Source organism: Octodon degus, unplaced genomic scaffold (assembly GCF_000260255.1).
Source record: "Octodon degus isolate 3935 unplaced genomic scaffold, OctDeg1.0 scaffold00460, whole genome shotgun sequence".
Taxonomy (NCBI): Eukaryota; Metazoa; Chordata; class Mammalia; order Rodentia; family Octodontidae; genus Octodon; species Octodon degus.
In genome coordinates, this window is record NW_004525036.1 from 83373 (window position 1) to 84339 (window position 967).

A 967-nucleotide genomic window follows, 5' to 3' on the forward strand; every position below is an offset into this window, starting at 1 on the left:
TTAATAAATTATTCCTTTATAAAAAAAAAGTTCCTCACTTCTCACCTTCTTCAATAGCCACATATGCCAAAGGTTGGACAAGACCAGAACATTCCTTCTAACAAGGTAAAAACTGTCCCATTTGTTCCTTCCCAGCCAGTCCTATGATGCCAACAAGGAGAAATGGACTGTGCTGGGATGCAGAGGCAGAGATCCTGGGGATGTGGGATGTCAATAAAGTGGGGATAGAGGTAGCCAGAGAATTCTGAAGTTGGGGCACAGAACGGGCCCTGGTGCCCATGGGCTCATCCATCCCCATGGCTGCAGCAAAGCCTCCTATTTATTACAGCATGCAGAAGCTGTTGCTAAGAGAGCTCTTTGCAGCCCTTACATGAAGAGCGCCATGCTCTAGTGTGCACAAGCCCACCTGTAACACCCCTGCAGTTATAGGAGTGGGACCTGGGTGCCACCCGTATGTCCCTGAATGAGACTGCATCCTCCCTTCTCATTCAGTGCCTTCCACCTCTGGCCTCCTCTCCAACACCAGGAAAAGCAGCAGCCTCTGTGAATGTTGGGTGCTCACCCACATCACTCTCTGCCTCTCATACCCCTGAACCCCTGTTTCCCCTGCAAAGACCATCTCCACCACCACTTGCACTTTGCCTGCACCCACCAAATCACACCAATACTGCCACAGAACCACAACTTTGGTAGGAGTCAAAAGAAAGGCCAGATCAACAGCTCAGTCCTCACCAGCTCTCATTTCTATAGATCCTGGGGATCCCCTCTGAGCAGAAATGGAGCCAGTTCTGGGGTCTGGATCCGAGGACAGCGAATTCTTGGTGGGTGGGGCTACCCTGTCTCAGAATCCCTCTCAAAAGGCTCCTCCATTTTTATTTAACAAAATTGCAAATGTTTGCCCAGTTCAACTGAAAGATAAGATGTCCATAACACCTGTCCTCTAATGTTTCCCAAATGACCTCCTTGT